The sequence below is a fragment of the Xiphophorus couchianus genome, chromosome 8 (assembly GCF_001444195.1).
Source record: "Xiphophorus couchianus chromosome 8, X_couchianus-1.0, whole genome shotgun sequence".
Classification (NCBI taxonomy): Eukaryota; Metazoa; Chordata; class Actinopteri; order Cyprinodontiformes; family Poeciliidae; genus Xiphophorus; species Xiphophorus couchianus.
The window spans coordinates 28,378,781-28,396,813 of record NC_040235.1 but is presented as its reverse complement, the minus strand read 5'-3'; the positions used below and the strand labels follow the sequence as shown (position 1 = coordinate 28,396,813).

At 40.3% G+C, this 18,033-nt stretch overlaps 1 protein-coding gene across 1 annotated transcript in view; it reads right to left on the bottom strand.

Moving 5' to 3' along the window:
• The window catches only part of tln1 (talin 1), an 85,102-nt gene extending 67,542 nt beyond the window's left edge, over positions 1-17,560 (bottom strand). The window contains exon 1 of the mRNA XM_028024680.1: positions 17,393-17,560. The gene's annotated coding sequence lies outside the window, so the exon portion shown is untranslated. The remainder of the gene's footprint in view (positions 1-17,392) is intronic.
• Positions 17,561-18,033: the final 473 nt, after the last annotated feature.

Genomic DNA, 18,033 nt, shown 5'->3' with positions numbered 1-18,033 from the left:
ATAGTTTAAGGATGTGCTCACTGGTTAGTAGACCAGTAGTTCAGCCCATAGAGGAGATGTTGCGCTGTCTAGTTTAATTTTTATTTTATCTTATTTTATTTTTTGCACTGACGCAATCAATCAAAATGCACCATATCAAGTTCTTTCAGGCAGAGTTGAAGTGTGACCACACATACATCAGGAAAACTAGTCCCACTAAGCTTGGGCAACCAAAACAGTCTCTGGCGCTTATTAAAAACTCAATAGACATGAAATGGAAGAGCTACTAAAGCCACATAAATTAAATCTCCAGTCTGTCCCTCTGTATCCGGGGCAGGCCCAAGGTTGCATGAGGCCTTGTGCAAAGTTTGATCTAGCTGATATTCCTGCTAGGAATATCAGCACCACTAACAACATTTGAAGATCGATTCTGGAAGAGTGGGACTAGTTTCAATGGCCAACCTTAAAAGCAATCAGTGATAATTGTAGTTTCCTGAGATACATTTGTGAACAAACAAAGCTCAAACTTAAAGCATCAGATTGTAGCTGTGGTAACAAAACAATCTAACTATGAAGACAGTTAGATTGTTCTGTTATGAAGATTGTTCTTTGAACTTTACAAAGAAAATTTGCCAGCACTTTAAAGTTTTAAGTTTAAATATTAAACAATTTAAAATCTTTCAATTTATCTGTGCTCAAACCATTAAATCAAATTTAACAGCATTGATATTCTCAGTAAATAAATGTTAAATTTCTATATCTGTGGTATGTGTTAAAATGTTAGCATTTATGGGGACCCTGAAGGACTGCGGGGGGCGGGGGGGCATAAGCAGCTGCTTAGTACATTTTTGCCTTGGGCCGGTTCCAAATGTGACCAACATTGCATCATGTTTTTAGATCCACTGACTGATTGATGACTTCATTTGGATTTATCAGAAGTGCAAATAACTGATATTTATTTTAGTCCTATTTTTTTCATTTGTTGTTTTTAATATGCTATAGTTGTGTTTTTGGGAACTGTCAGTAAGGTCTTCCAGTAATATAATTGCCCAGTAATATTTTACATTTCTTGTTAACTTGTTAACATCTTTTAATACAAAAACACAGTGAGCTGCCTGCAGACCTCCTCGGTGACCCGACCACCAGGTTTAACAAGGTGGTCAGGGTACCTCATTTCTGGAGGAAACCCATCCATCCATTTTCTGTACACCTTTGTCCCTTAGAGTGGTTGGGAGGGGTGCTGCTGTCTATCTCCAGCTAACGTTCTGGGCAAGAGGCAGGGTACACCCACTCGCCAGTATGTTGCAGGACAACACAGAAACAGACAGGACACAACCATGCACACACACACTCACACCTAGGGAGAAGTTACAAAGCAGGCAACCTGACAGGTTGCCTGCTTTGTAACTTCCAACCTGTTAGTTGGAAGCCGGAGTACCTGGAGAGAACTCACACATACACAGGGAGAACATGCAAACTCCATACAGAAAGACCCCAGGCTGGGAATTGAACCCAGGACCTTCTTGCTGCAAGGCAACAGCTCTACCAACTGCGCCACTGTGCAGCCCGTTTATTCTGAAATGACCAGGCTAAGACCTTACATTAAAAATTGTGACGTAACTCAAGACTGTAGTAATTTGAGTCTAACTATTGACTTGCAAAATAATGTCTTGGCCTCTCTCTGGGTACTAGCAGTACTACAACCTTATTACATTTCAACAATGAAGTAAAAATATTGGAGTTTCATAATATTAATATAAAAGTTTTAAACAAAAATCAATAACGATCAATAACTTGCCTTAATCAACACAGAAAAGCACAAATAATTCATCTTGCTGCTAGACTAGTATTATTTTTATATAGTTATAATAATGCTAATTGCCTTTCATTATTAGTTATTTTGAGTTTAATCCATAGACTTGTGCAAATAAGTACAACTGATTGTGAGCTACCATTCTGCTCTTTCTTTAGTAATACTAGGAATGAAACATCTAATTTTGCTGGAGATTATAGTCAAGCTATTTATGTGGGAGCCCAGCCAGCTTCCTTACCAACTGTAGTTTTAAAATAGTCTATTAATGAGCATAATCCGGTGGAGTTCCATGTGGACGCTCATACAGAATGCGTGGGCATCAAGAAATATAAACATTTCTTGATGAAAACACATTCATATGAAACAGGATACAAAATATATACATATTTCTGTTCTTATTTTTAATTATGCAAGTTGTGGTCGTCCATATTGGCACACCTCACTCAAAGAAAACATGTTCATATGAAACCAGAGATTTTACTCCTACAAATCTTGAAATGTATTTTTCAAACAGAATCAGACCCAAAGCTACTGACACTTGTTGCAAAATATGTATTTGTTCTAAGCTCAGTCACATTAATTTACTTGTTTGTCTATACTGGATATTTTCTGAGTTATTTAGCTATTTTAAATATTGGTGCAAGTCTTGCTGTTGCACTGAGACAAACCAGAACTCCACAGCTCTGAAATGACATGTTTCTTTTGAGATCAGATGACCCAATGCCTCTTCCTGTTTTTTTAAAGGCCCAAAAATACCATAAAAGGGCATTTCAGACATCCGTATACTCCCAGCTATGAATCAGCTGGGAGTATGTAATCCTGTCTGCACAGAGCTAGTTTGACTAAAGGAAGATAAAAAAGTTCACTATTCCAAAAGCCTATTTATGACTGGATTTAAACCTTGTTTAAATCTTGTATTTAAACAAGGCTCTTCAAACCTACTGCTCTTCCTGTACAATTAATATCAGTCAAAGCAAACAGGAAATTTGTCCAAATTACACAAAGTCTGGAGACTTTTGAAATTGTGCTGTTAATATCTCTCAGTCCACCCAGAGGAAGTGCAGGGTCACAACAGTAATTACTGTAGTTACTGAGGAATGAGGAACTGAGTATTCTGAAAACAGCAAGTGAATAAATATAATCAAACTTTTATTAGATGTTTGAAAATTTTAAGAAACCAGAAAATAAAAATGTTTGTCAAAAGTATGCATCAGAACAGTTACCTCTTTGTGGTTAATATATCTATAGCAGCAGGCTGTCAATAATGACTTTGCAGCTTCAAAAGCTCCAAACTTCTTCCATAGTGAAGCTCCAGCAGCCAGTTGTCACCCTGAACCAAACATCCGCTCTATTTCCGACACTCAAATGTCACACAGTGGTGTCTCTATCTTGTGCTTCAGCTTTGGCCATAATATGTTGAGTGACAGTGCAACTGCCCACAAAAAACATGCTTATTTTTAAAACGTTTCTTCTACAGCAAACTACATTACTTATAACTGAAAGCTGGTCATTTTTGTGATACATAGAATCTACATGCCAAGCATTTTCCTGCTCAACAATAGATTCAATTCTTTTAGGTCAAAGTTTTCAGGTTCTTATAGCAACAAATAAGTAAAAGTGCCCTTTTGAAATGAAAAGCTATGAAGATCCATGAGTGTTAATAAACTGTTACACTTTCTCAACACTTTCTCACAAAGAAATGACAGTGCATCAGCCATTCAAATTGTACATTGGACTTTATTTTGCATGTACTGTGTTTTACAACTCATTCTGACAAACTGCTGATACTGCTAAAAATTGTCATGTACCAACCAATTACAGTGAATCTGAGTAACCTAAAATAAAGTTCATTTTACTAACATTTGCATCCTGTAGCTAAAGCCAAGTTTTCCCAAAAACTGAATATTTACCTAAAACTGATGGAATGATCAATCAGAAGCTGGTAAGCGGAGCTGCCAAGAGGCTGACAGCAAACTGAAGGAATTTCCTGAAAGTACTGGCTGCGTTCTACCTGTGACAATCTCTCGTACAATTCTCTGTATGTTCGGGCAAAAGAGTGACATTGTAAGACAATCCTGTTCTTCTGAATATAGTAAAATACATTTTGTTACTATAAACATTTTGTTACTATACATAACTATGTAAAGTAACAAAACGTATTTTGAACTTTGATACAATTAGGTTGGTTTTTTTTTTTTTCAAAAAAAAGAATGTTTTTTACCTATGTTGAAATCATATGAGGTTCTTTATTTTACAAACATGGTGAAAGTTTGTTTTTAAAAGATTGATAGGTAGATTATAAAATGCCACAAAGTTAGGGAAATATAAAAACCATTTGCTTTGACTTCATTTAAGAGTAAAAACTAGAAGTGTATAAAATACTAGTATGGGTGTGTGTGTTTCAGTCTTCCAGAGCTCAAACGGCAGCATTGTTCTGACATGTTTTTCATTCTTTGGAGTGAGCCATTTTCACTGCTCATTGTTTGCTCGAAGTTATTTGAATTCTCTTTTTAAAGTTCACCTCACAGATTCTATGAACATCAGCCTTGATACTCTGCTCGTGGCTTGTAACTAAAAGGTGATTTAGCAAAAAAGATGTACATGAAACACTGCAGCTTTGTTTCTTCTACACTCAGCACATGATTCTGTTTTCTTTATTAAACACAGTGAAGCTAGTTGGTAACTATTCTGAAAGTTATCTGATTTCTATTGTCCGGTAAATAAATATTCCAACAAATTTAAATAGTTAATTTTGTTTAATTCGAAACACACAAATATATCTTTTATATGGTTCCATTCTTTAGAAGTAATCCAGGATTCCAAACTAAGTCTGAGGTGTCACTTAAATTCCATGATATGTTCCTTATCAAGTCTGAAGGCTGGTGGCTATATTTTTAGTATTGGACAAAAGAAAAACAGCAAACAGACTAAGTCATTATTTTCTATAAAGAGGCACACCACAGCTCTGATACAACTGTTCTTCTACATTTCCTGCTTACCACAGAAACTTTACCCTTGCATTCACCCTTGGGTAAGAGGACAAGATGGCACCGCGAGCAGTAAAACTAAAACTAGTTGAGCTGAAGACTTTCAGTATGAATTCTAGGTTCACATCTTGTGTGGCTTTGTGGGCTCCACCAGCACTTGTTGACTTGCTGCTGCAACATAATGGAAGCAGGGCAAAATGATGCTGTTAGCAGGTAGCACCACAGTCAGTAAAAGCAAATATCTCTTTATTTTGACAGCCCTCCCCCTTTCTTAAAAAAAGTTAAATGGACAAACTTGTTGACAGAGTTTCACTCCGATGTCAAATCCATGTTAAAAATCAAAAATACTGTTTGCAATGGATAGTAAATTATTTGAAATAAATTGTGTAAATTATTTCAAATGAATTTCCAAATTTTACAGATTGTTTATAGATGTTTGTTTTGATTAACACTGTTGGTTGTTTATATTTCATTTGATTTAATAGTAGAAAAGCTGGGAGCTGTCAATTGTATCAGTGAATGGCTGGAAAATAACTGTCTGCGAGATTCAAATGTTTGTATAAACAGACAAATTCCCCTGGTGAAAGTAGAGAGGTAAGTTTTGTTTTGTTGTATTGACTTAGACTTAGACTGACTTTATTGTCATTTTGCATGCACAGGGTGTATACAGAACGAAATTTAGGACATTGTTTTGAGGTTCCAATGTTGTGAGGTTACTCCAGAATAAAATACAGTATAAAATGTGAATATAAATATGAATATAAAATACACTGCTCAAAAAAATAAAGGGAACACTCAAATAACACATCCAAGATCTGAATGAAAGAAATATTCTCATTGAATACTTTGTTCTGTACAAAGTTGAATGTGCGGACAACAAAATCACACAAAAATCATCAATGGGAATCAAATTTATTAACCAATGGAGGCCTGGATTTGGAGCCACACACAAAATTAAAGTGAAATAACACTACACGCTGATCCAACTTTAATGTAATGTTAACACTAGAATGGCTTGAGTTAGGCCATTTTGACGTATACCTATTTCGGCTTAGATAGTCCAACTGGCCTGAAGGATTTTATCTAGCAGGTGCTTTTGTTCAGTAAATAGGGCCATTACCTTATCAGTACCCTGGTAATGGCCTCAACGCATCTCACAGTTGCACAATTGTTCCTCAGACTTCGACTTCGACTGACTTTGTTGTCATTTTCAATGCACAGGGTGTATACAGAACGAAATTTCGTTGCATACGGCTCAGGATAATGTTTGAGGTTCCAATGTTGTGAGTAAAATAAAATACAGTATAAAATATGAATATAAATCTAAATATAAACTATAAAGTGCAGGACTGACAGTAAAATAGAAGTTATTTAGCTCTGTACATGTGCAAGGTATAAAGTGGAGACCAGTTTTTGAGTGCAGTCCAGTTAAGAGCTCAGCAGTCTGATGGCAAGTGGAAAAAAGCTGTTTCGGAACCAGGTGGACCTGCACCGGATGCTGCAGAACCTCTTTCCAGAGGGCAGCAGGGAGAACAGTCCATGGTGGGGGTGTGAGGGGTCACTGATGATGTTTCGGCCTCAGGACACGCATCCTGCATCGATGGTTGACCTGACACTTCGCCCTTTTGCCTGAGCTGGGTGTGGAAGGTTGTTGCCGAAGCAGTTTCTCCTTGTGTGCCTTCTTCTCACTCACATGAGAGTTACCGAACTCTTTTGCAAGCTCAACCAGGAAGTCCACCCGTCTCTCCTGCACCCCAATGCATGCCTGATAAAGCACATGTGCATTCAGTGCTGCCATGTCAATCATGTTTGCCAGGTTTGCTGACCAGCTGTCACATAGTGATGGAACCTTGGTCACCCCCCGCAAGATTATGACTGAAATAAATGCCATTAGTTCTTGTGAACTAAATAGGTGAAGCAGTCACCTATTTATCCTCCACAGCACAAAAGAATGCATGCAAATTTGCATGTGCTAAGTCTCCCAGATTTCTTTTGCTTACACTTTTTGCATGATTTTTTTGAGGTGGATCAACACAATTAATTTGGTTAGTTTATTTCTAAACTGTCATGTTATACCCTCTTAGCTTTATTTCAAAGAGAAACATTACTAATTTCTTTTAGAAAAACCTTTGCATATTTTTTGAAACAGATTGTATGTTTTGCAAACTCTATGTACATTTGGCAAAATGACCTGGATAATGCAGCACAACATCATGGATCAGCTGCAAAAGGTCACATCTCTCCAAAAACACTTCATGTATGCTTCAAAACTAAACTGAAGAGCACTACCTACAGGAGATCTGATCTCCTGCAGGTATCATAGATACCCACCCCCAACATGGACAATTCACACTCCCACCTTCTGGCCCGACGGTCAACGGCCACATTTACAATTGAAGAAGGGATGCTAATTTGAGCCGTCAGGGTGGACTCCGGCCATTTGGCCCTGTTGAGCCGATATGGGAAGGACTCGAAAACCGTATCATCCTAGTGTCAAAATGACAGGACTGACAGTAAAATGGAAGTTACTTAGCTATGTATATGTGCAAGGTATGAAGTGGAGACCAGTTTTTGAGTGCAGTCCAGTTAAGAGTTCAGCAGTCTGATGGCAAGTGGGAAAAAGCTGTTTCGGAACCTGGTGGACCTGCACCGGATGCTGCGGCACCTCTTCCAGAGGGCAGCAGGGAGAACAGTCTATGTGTGAGTGGTCACTGACGATGTTTCGGCCTCGGGACACGCAGCACTGGGATGAAATGTCCTGAATGGAGGGAAGGGGGGCCCCGATGATCCTCTCTGCTGTCCGCACCACTCTCCTCACGTTCTTCCAGTCGGAGGCGCTGCAGCCTCCACACCACACAGAGAGGCAGCTGGTCAGAATGCTTTCTATGGTGCTTCTGTAGAACGTCTTGAGGATGGGCGGGGGCAGGTGTGCTCTTCTCATCCTCCGCAGGAAATACAAGCGTTTCTGTGCCCTCTTGACCAGAGACGTGGTGTTCCCAGTCCAGGTGAGGTCGTTTGTGATGTGCACCCCCAGGAATTTGGTGTTGCTGACCACCTCCACAGCCGAGCTGTTGATGAGCAGTGGAGCGTGGCTGGGCCGGTTCTTCCTGAAGTCGACGATCATCTCCTTCGTCTTGTCAACGTTCAGGATCAGGCTGTTGTCTCTGCACCAGTCCACCAGCTGCTCCACCTCCTCTCTGTAGTCCAGGTCGTTGTCGTCTCTGATGAGGCCCACCACCGTTGTGTCATCCGCAAACTTCACAATGTGATTGGTGGCGAACCTGGGGACGCAGTCGTGTGTCATCAGAGTGAACAGCAGAGGGCTCAGGACGCAGCCCTGAGGGGAGCCTGTGCTGAGGATGATGACATCGGAGGTGTGTTGTCCGATCCAGACCGACTGAGGTCTGTCGGTGAGGAAGTCTAGCAGCCAGTTGCGCAGGGGGGTGCTGAAGCCCAGGTGTCCCAGTTTTTCTGCCAGATGCTGTGGGATGATTGTGTTGAACGCTGAGCTGAAGTCCAGGAACAACATCCGCACATGAGTGTTCTTCTCCTCCAAGTGAGCCAGGCTCAGGTGTAGGGCGGAGGAGATAGCATCCTCAGTGGAGCGGTTTCGGCGGTAGGCAAACTGGGGGGAGTCTGGAGACGATGTGTTCTTTTACCAGCCTTTCAAAGCACTTCATCATGATGGGAGTCAGTGCCACAGGCCGGTAATCGTTGAAAGAGGTGTCTTGAGGTTTCTTTGGCACCGGAATGATGGAGGCAGTTTTGAGACAGGCTGGCACTGTGGCTTGGTCCAGTGAGGTGTTAAAAATGTCTGTTAGGACACCAGCCAGCTGACCTGCGCATTCCCTGAACACCCGCCCAGGTATGTTGTCGGGGCCTGGGGCCTTCCGTGGGTTGACTCTTTTCAGAGTCTTCAACACATCGGCTGTGTCCAGGCAGAGTGCCTCCTCTTCCTGGTGGGGAACAGTTTTCTTTGCCGGAGTACTGTTCATTGCCTCGAACCTCCCAAAGAAGTTATTGAGTCCATTTAGAAAGTCAGCATCAACTGCACCCACTGGAGGGGAGGATGGATTGTAATCTGTGATCGCCTTTATGACTTGCCACATACTCCTGGTGTTGCTGGTGTCGTGGAAGAACTCCTGTATTTTCCGACTGTGGGTTCGCTTTGCTAACCTGATAACACGGTTCAAGTTGGCTCTCGCTGTCCTCAGTGCCTCCTTGTCGCCAGACTTGAAGGCTGAGTTCCGTGCTTTTAGCATTTCCTGTACCTCCTTAGTCATCCAGGGGTTTTGGTTGGCCAAGGTGATGATGTTCTTAGTGATGCTGACGTCCTCTGTGCACTTGTTGATGTAGGCTGACACAGTCATGGCGTACTCATCGATGTTGATCTGGTCGTTGTAAGTGGCTGCTGCCTTGAACATCTCCCAGTCAGAGCACTCAAAACAGTCCTGAAGTGCCTCCATGGCCCCCTCAGTCCACACTCTCACCTGCCTCACTGTAGGTTTTGTTCTGATCAGCAGGGGCTTGTATGCAGGAATTAGCATAACAGATAGGTGGTCTGAAGAGCCAAGGTGGGAGCGGGGGGCTGCTCTGAATGCTTCTTTGATGTTGGTGTAGGCCAAGTCTAGAGTATTTCCTCCCCTGGTTGGAAAATCCACATACTGGTTGAAGTGAGGGAGAACAGTCTTCATGTTGGCCTGGTTAAAATCCCCAGCAATGATGAAAACGCCCTCTGTGTGTGAGGATTGCAACTCACTGATGGTCCGGTAGAGAACACTCATAGCCTCTTTAGTGTTAGCACTGGGAGGCACATACACAGCAGTGATGCTAACAACAGTAAACTCCCTGGGCAGGTAGAATGGCCTGCAGTTAACAGTCAGAAGCTCGATGTCCAGGGAGCAGTAACTGGCGACAGTCATGGCATTTTTACACCAGTTGTTGTTGATGTAAATACACAGCCCCCCTCCTCGGGTTTTACCGCTGAGAGCGCTGCTCCTGTCTGCGCGGAATGTAGCGAGCCCCTCCAGGCTAACAACGTTGTCCGGTATGGACGAGTTGAGCTATGTCTCCGTCAAAATGAGAACGCAGCAGTTCCTCAACTCTCTCTTTGAAGACAGTTCTAGTTGCAGATGGTCTATTTTGTTGTCCAGAGAGCGGACGTTGGAGAGGAAGATGGACGGAAGCGGCGATCTGTGGGGGTTAGCGTTTAGCTTAGCTGTTAGTCCACTTCAACAGCCACGCTTCCGCTGCCGGTCGCACCGCCTTCGCTTTCTCCTCCTCCGGCTAGTGCTGCTAGGCGAGTCCGCTGCGCTGCGGACCGCTGGGTCTTGCTTCCGTAGCATTCCGAGATCACGTAAACACTCCAGAGTAGTCGTATTGTAAGCCCACGTTTCATATTTTAATGTTTGTATAACAGATAGTAAATTATTTGAAATAAATTGTTTAAATTATTTAAAATTGTAAATTATTGAAAGAGAATTTTCAAAATTATGAATGTTGCAGATTGTTTATGGATGTTTGTTTTGATTAACACTGTTGGTGATTTATATTTTGTTTAACGGTATTTGTACTTTGTAATGTTTGTTTATTTTGTATGTATCTCACGGGCTGCCGTAGCCAATGAGGGCATGCCTTGTAAAAGCTGGCAGCATTAGTTGTACCAATGAATGGCTTAAACAGCTGTCAGGAAAATGTGTTTGGCACAAAGACACAAATGCTTAACATTCCCTGGTGAAAGCAGTGAGGTACGTTTTGTTTTGTTGTTTGTATTGTAAGTCTATGGTTTGTATTCTAATGTTTGTGTATGTTTCAGTTTTCACGATGACTGAAGTGACTGTGATAATCGTGATTGATCTGCATCAAAAGAAAATAATGCTGAAAATCACCCGTCAAGACTGCGCTGAGTAAATCAAGAGCTGGGGAGCTACTACAGTTTGCATGTTTTTAGTTTTCACGTTGATCATGGTGATCTGGATCAAAAAGAAAATAAAACCGCTGAAAATCCCTCAAGTCTGTGCTGAATGTTGATTGAGCTGGGGCCACAACACCCTCTTCACATTATGGCTAGACCAGGGGTCTGCATCACAGTACACATCTTTGAGAAAAAATGTTTTAAAACTAATCCTTGAACACAACCTATAGTTTCATTAGACACCAACTTTAAATACATTTCCCCACATATGAATGAAATACTACTTAACTTTAGATTTTTCTAAAGATCTTTAGCTAAAAGATACTGATTGGTGAATTGCTGACATGATTCTCTTGCTATTCATGCATGTCTACATGGGGAGCAATAATAATAATAAATACATGTGTCAATAATAATAAATGTATATTTTTCAAATTATTACACACCCACAAAAAATAATTATTGCTTTTCTGTCTTTTCTTAAATAGATGTTATGAATTTAAAATTTTTTGTTGATATGTCACAATACTGTGATGCTGTGGTCCAGTTTTGTTTTCCCCCTCATTCTGGACACAAGAATGTTCTGCTGAACACAGACAGAAGGAACAGACTCTTGTCAGAGAAAAACAGAACAGGTCATGATCGTCTGGTACCATGCCATCACCTTCCAATAATATTTTTTTTATTAATTTAATTTGTGGTGATAACCTCTGGAAGACTGCTGGTGGATTAGCAGTGTCTACTGGAAGGCCTGATGAAGCACAGCTGTTATTCAAAACAGCTTGACTGCGTTCTGCTGCTACGAAGAGGAATTCAACAATGGAATGCACTGGAATAGCAGCAGGAAAACACAAACACAGGGAGAGACGCATACATATGTCACCAGTAGATGGTTTTGGGTTGTCATCAATCCAAAAGTAACAAAAAAATATAAAGACAGAGGTCCTGTGGCAGAGAGAAGATAACATGTTTGTAACACTTTTAGTCTTAGCTAAGCCTACAAAAACAAAGGGCAGGGCAGTCTGTTTCTATTGGGTGCTTACGTTGTATTCCATGGCCTGTGAACATTCAGAATGACATTTAATGGAGAATACCAATTAATCCCAGTTTCAGTTCCGATTATCGCTAAATAAAACTAGTTTACAGAAATCACCAAACTGTTTGCAAAGTAAACAAGTTCAAACCGTGTCAAATTAGTCTCAAATTCATTGCAGGCTGGTGCTGTTCAACAACAATCTAAATTCAACAAAACAGAATATTTTATGCAAGTTCTCAGTAGAGAATGGCAGTTTGTTGTATGTTACCCAAAAACAACTCCCAAAAGAGCCAATTCAATCTTCAGTTTGATTCAAGGTCAAAACATGTTCCACAAGAACAGAGAAATTTGTTCTTTTAAGAACAAAGTGGCAACAACAAATTCCTTCTGGCAAAGAAATTTTATACTTCACAAGAAAGAAATTTCTTGTCAAATTTCAACCTAGAGCTACTGCTCTAGGTTGAATGAGCATTTGTACAAAAGCATGTACAAATGCTTTTGTACAAAAGCATGTACAAATGCTTTTGTACATGTTTCTGCCCAGATAATGTGTCCTTATGATAGGAAGGTCAGTGTTTTGATCTCCAATTTCTTCAATTCGTATTTTGAAGTTTCTCTCTGCAAGTCAGTGAATCTCATTCTACCAATGGGGTTTTTATTAGTGTCTGTGTGTCACAGAAAAAGCAAACAGACTAAAGAATAGAAAGACTTAAAATGCTGTTGGAATTTGCTTTGCTAACAATTGGTCAGGCTACTTCAAATAAAGCTTAATATTAGTATTGACCTGAAAATGTTCTATAAGTGCATTTTTTTATAAAGCTAGACTGAAACCCGGAGCTCATCAAGTTAGTTGCTATAGAAAAGTTGAAGCCTAGTCTTTTCTGAGTATTACTCCCTTATGAATGCACCTTAATGTTGGAGCATGCAATTAAAGTGTAACTACAGCAATTTGAATGCATGTTGGACACAGTTTTTGCACAGGGGTAAAGTAAGACCCATGTATGCAGGCTTTAGTCCTCGATGTGGCTCTCATGGGTTCGAGTCCTGGCTCAGTGACCTTTGCAGCATCTCTTCCCCCTCTCTCAGAACCTGCTTTCCGGTCAGTTCAATAAAGGCCATTAGAGCCACAGACAAAAATAAAAAAAAAATCTGGATGCATGTTGTTTTTTGCCCATTGGATATTCTGGTACATATGGGGTAAAAATAAATTTAAAGACGAGACATGAAAGTTCACAGTGCAAAGTTGGAGGAAGCTTCTTGGTACAACAACAAATCAAATGACCAAATTACCTGGTGTTATCTATCAGATTGGAGTCCATGCTTATTTGACATGTTGAGAGAGAGTTTCATCACCGCATCAGGTCAGTCCTCGTTCTAAGCCAGTAACAAACGATTTTTTTAGTTTGAACTGTCGAAGCATCCATTCTAGTGTTGGAAAACAGATGCAACATGAGCATAAATGTGCTATACAAAGTCACTGTGTCACTGTGTGAACAAGGCTGTCAAGACACTTTGAATCCAAGGTAGCTGTCATGCCAATGTACTATATGATGCTGCAAATTTAGCATGTCGTCAAAACACGCACATACCCTGACCAGATGAATCAAGTGCTCATGTAACATATTTATATTCCATATCTGAAGATGTGTTAAACTGACAAGGTTAAGTTGCACACAGTAACTATTATCTGCCTTTTTTACTCCAACTTGGCACAACCACTACAAAAACAAGTCAGCGCCTAATTACAAAATGATTTTAATTCAATTCACATAAAATAAATTCTTGTACATTTCATGTAGATATGAAGAAGAAATTATGTGTCAGGTTTGCACAGCAGGGAGGTCCTCCCTGTGTGAATGTTCCCCTGCAAATTCAGTGCATTAGGTCACTGAATTTGTAGTGATTCCAACTCTTGATGATACAAGTGGAGACAGTGAACAGAGTTTCAAAAAGACAGACTGTTTAAAAAAAGAGATTATAGATTATACAGATGGTACTAAGACATGCTTTTGTAGTAAAACAAGAAACTGTGTGATCTGTCTTGTAGACCTGAACAGGGATTTAAAAAAACACAAACCAGCGAGGGGGTTAACAAATGATGTGACTAAAATTATGTGATACCTTAGCTCTGCTTTTGACCATAGAAAATCCAAGTGCATTCACAGAAAATAAACTTAGACCCACAATGCTATAGATTCTCAGTCCAGTACAAGATAGTCCTAATGATAAGACAGTGCTGAAGATGTGCCTTCTACTTAAGCACTTAGGATCACCTTTTAACACCAGCCCTAAAACAGAACTGCTAATTTTGTCCTGAAGTGGCATGCATACATGCCAGAGGACTAGATTTCTATTTCAACACAAACTTGTAAAATCATGTCAAAATCAATTCGAACTCATATGTCTAACTGAATTCCCAATTAACATCGAGTAAATTCCTGAAGCAGGATTGTTTATTACTGTCTTAAATCCCACCTGAAGATGGTTTTATATGATCCAAACAAAGCAAGGCGTCTCCTCAGTCAGACTGAACTAGCCAGGTATTTGATGAGGGTTGAGAACCAGTTTGCTCTTTAAAAAATTGTTTCTTATGCTGGAGTAGTAGCAGAAGTTGCAGGATTTCTTGTTGTAGCCAAATATGGCTTAGTTATACCAACACGCCATCCTGTGTAACAGACTGGAATGAAAAGCAGGTTTCCTTAACTGGTGTGAAACTGTAAGCCCAGTGCTGACAGCCATGTTTCTAGTAGCTCCTCTGTCACCACATTTACCAACTTTTCAAACACAGACTTTTTCCTTCACTCTGAAAATGTCCTTATGTTTTTCAATTTAAATAAACAGTCTTCTACACTGACGATACATGACACACTCATGCAGTACCATAAGCTCAGCACATAAAAAAACATTTTAATCACAACAGACAGTCCAGGGGCCTCATGCATAAAAGAGTTTTATTTATTTTATATTATTATTTTATTTTAGATTTATTTGTTATATATTTTTAATGCCTTTTTTAAGACTATAATTGGTGTTTAAATATTGTCAATAATATCTTTCAATAATGTAATTTACTAAGTCATAGTTTCAAATTTCTTGTCAACTTGTAATATTTTTAAAACACAAAAATACACTGGCTCATGGTGGACTGCTCCTCTCAGGGGAAGACCCCAAATTAACATCCCATAACAGAATTTGTGTAATAAAAACATATATACATAATCTTAGCAGCTAGAGCAGCTGCAGTCATTCACTAGATATGTCTTGAGTTGGAGAGGTTTTAATGTTTACTAGTCTGCTGAGTGTCTCTGAGCAGTCCATGACTGTGTGATGATTCTGTGGATCTGTTAAACTGAGCTTCTACATTGTTTCAGTTTAGGTTTTAGTCTATATGATTTTCTTAAGTTGTGACCAAATTCACAATATTGAAAATTATTGCTAATTTTCATACAATGCCACTCTATTAGGTTTTTAGCCCCCCATCACCACAGGAAAAAAACAGCCAGATAGGAGTGCTTCCCCTTCTAGTGCATTCTAATCATCATCTGTTTGAAACGTGAATCAACAGTCCACTTAGCGCCATCGGTCTTCTGCTGCTATATCTGAACAGTAATGCTGTGGAATCCAAAGCTACTCTAAGGACAATTGGCTCCATACTTTGATTAAGATTATACAATTATTTAGATTAGGTCAGTGTTTCTCAATTTGGGTGTCACACCCCACACTGCCTTATACAATTTTGTTGATCACCCACAAATTCAAGCCAGGTGTGTATCAGAATGGAAACACTTAAAGCAGTGGTGTCCAAAGTCGGTCCTCGAGGGCCGATATCCTGCATGTTTTAGTTCTCTCCCTGGTTTAACACACCTGGATCAAATGATGGCTCATTAGAAGGCCTAGGAAGAACACTGACATGGTGAAAAGGTTGTTACTACGACCAGGGAGAGAACTAAAATATGCAGGATGCCGGCCTGACTTTGGGCACCACTGCTTTAAGTGTTTCCCTTCTGACACACCTGGCTTGAATTTGTGGGTGATTAACAAGCCTCTGCTTCACTTGATGGCTACAGAAGAGGTCATACAATCATTTGAATCAGCTGTTCTGGAACAGAAACACATCTAAAATATGCAAGGCAGGGGGGCTGAGGACAAGCACTGAGAAACACTGGATTAGGTTGACAGCATCTAAAAACTGACAGCCTGTACTGAAAACAAGGTTGGGGTTAAATCTTCAGGGTGGTATAGAAGCAAAAGCAGAAGAGAAAAAAACTTACGGAAATGATCTGTAAAATTAGGTACAGTAAAGCAGGATACCATGAAGACCAGGTTATAGCATTCTGCTGTTCAAAAGCAGCCACTGTTAAAATGCTATAGGCTTTTTTCTTAGTGCTGTTATATCGCAAGCTTTGGAAAAACACATGTGACCACAAGAGACTAAATGTCATCTTTAACACCTATTTGTTAAAAGCAGATATTCTAAAAGACATTCTAGTGGTGGTTTTTAACCTAAAATTTGTAACACACATTTGGTATGTCAATTGTTTTAGAACTTCATCCTGGGCCCCATATGGTGTTAAATGGCCAAACATTTTTATTTGTGGGTACAAACCTGAGTCAGTGAGAGAAAGAATTGTGATAATTCCACACGAACTTTCAATAAAGCAAGACTGGCTGGGATCAATAAAGTATAGAAATCACATCTGTGGCTCTGTTTTGGAAAATAAAAGAAACTAAGAGACACTTAGAATGAGTGTTCACCAGATGCACATACTGATTTGTTTAGCACCGTTTCTGATTTTTAAATCTGTCTCACTCTTTGTCTGAAAGTAAGTTTTTCAATAGCATTTTGAGTGATTTATTTAAGAGAGAAACATTAGCCAAAGCTCCTGCTTGAATGCAGGTTATTTCAAAAATAATAATAAAAAAACTAAACACTTAACATAAATGGCGAAGGTACTCCATAAAACTTCTACACCAGACCTAATCTTTAGATAAATTCGGCTTGCAACCCATTACACCTAATTATTAGAAAGCACAAATCTGAATTCAGATTCCGTCAGTTTGTTTCACTTGATCTGAGTGGAAGAAGAATTCACAGCCGGAGGCTACATTTCTGTCGTGCTGTGCCTGGTTAAACACGCCCAACAATCTGAGAGCTGAGCTGAGCTGCCTACACAATGAGAGTTAGGAGCTGAACTTGTGCTGTAGGTCATAAAAGGCGCAGTGAGAGAAGAGTGGATGGGCGGTCTCAAAGGCAAGACCGTCTTTGAAATACGGAACTTTCACAGACTCACAGTTTCAGAACAGCCAAGACTGAAATATACACGAACATCTTGAGCAACATGCCACAGTAACAGCCTGAAAACGCAAACAGAATGTTCCACTATAATACAGAACAAAACCTTTAGCAGAGTGCGTGTGTGAGTAAACTGGTGATGGTGGAGCGGAGGGCTCGAGTCTATGTGGCGGGCATGATTCGGAGCCGTTTCCTGATTGTGTAACCGAACCTGTGCATTTTAAAACGCGATATCTAGTGTTGTCTGAGAACGCCGCAGGTGCGTCTGCTTTAGATGGCTAAAGTTTTGCAGCTACAGCTTTCTGGTGACGTCAAAAACGTCTTGCACCAAGTCTGGAAACTTTTGAAGGTTAGAAACATTCCCTCTGACCTGAGCGCCTCACTGCTGTCCCGTCGACGGCTCTTCGAGCGATGAAGTCACGTCCGTAAAAGTTTTTTCTAACAGTTTCCCAACAGAATAAAGTTTTAAACCAGGGGAAAGGCCCAAAGCGACTTTTCTCTCCCCTCCCTATCCGCTCCGAACTGGGGTGCCGTTGCCTGAAACTCCACCCTGCTTGTCTACGTACAGAGGGCGGTGTTTTTTCCTGCCCAGATTGTTCTACTCATGTTAGCTTATTAGTAAACCACTAATGAGCAGCTATCCCTTGATAGAACTGCGTTGTTGCATTAACCAACTGCAGGGTTGTCCTCGCGCAGGACTGCACTGTGACTGATGCTTATGATAATAGACATTGACTTATGACGTACTCCCGACGACACTCGATCTTATACTAATTAGAAGAACTGATAAAGATGTGGCGCGAGACAGTTAACAGCGCGAGGACCAACACGCACAATGTGACATTAATCCCTGCCCCCAACCCAGACATATTTTTGGATCACTCCCATCACGGTGTAGATGCTGCTGCCCGTTATTCGCTTCCTGTTCCGTTGACTGTGCAGGAAGAGAAGTGACAGCTAGTCTACTAACAAAAAATTGAATTATCCTTTTTCGGGGTAGCAGTTCAGGTG